Source organism: Stegodyphus dumicola, chromosome 4 (genome assembly GCF_044657685.1).
Source record: "Stegodyphus dumicola isolate Sdum_Otavi_A_Nest chromosome 4, ASM4465768v1".
NCBI classification, from domain to species: Eukaryota; Metazoa; Arthropoda; class Arachnida; order Araneae; family Eresidae; genus Stegodyphus; species Stegodyphus dumicola.
Window position 1 is genome coordinate 62199122 of NC_140771.1, and position 547 is coordinate 62199668.

Consider the following 547-nt stretch of genomic DNA (forward strand, 5'->3'; position numbering starts at 1 on the left):
TCTGTCACATGTCATTAAAAACCTACACCTTGACCTTGAACCAAGTCTGCTGAGTTATGGAGGGAACAGTTGTGATGGATGTAGCAGTCCTCTCTATGATCAGATCACAAATCATTTGTTATTTCTGTTTTACCCCTTTGGACGTATTCTGCGGGAATGATGCTCATGTCCTAATCCCGCAACATACGTACAACAGGGTTAAACAGCATTCTCTTAAACATTGCATTGCTCCACAGCCCATGCAACAGATACTGAGGCTTTTCTGTACCACTGGAAAATTAGGGTTGTCTATCCACCTTGATTCAGATACTAAAGACTTTGATATTCACCAATAGTTAGTTACTTTGTTTCATCATATTTTAACACTTAATTCATTTGATGTTAATATGCTTTTATAAACCAAGCATTCTTTTTATTGACTCTGGTTTCAAATAGAAATTTAACAGAATAAGAAAATAATTCAGTTTTCAGAAATTACTTCACAAGCTTTTCAGGCAATCATTATCAAAAATGTGTTTGTATATTATAAATAAGTCTAAAACAAAAA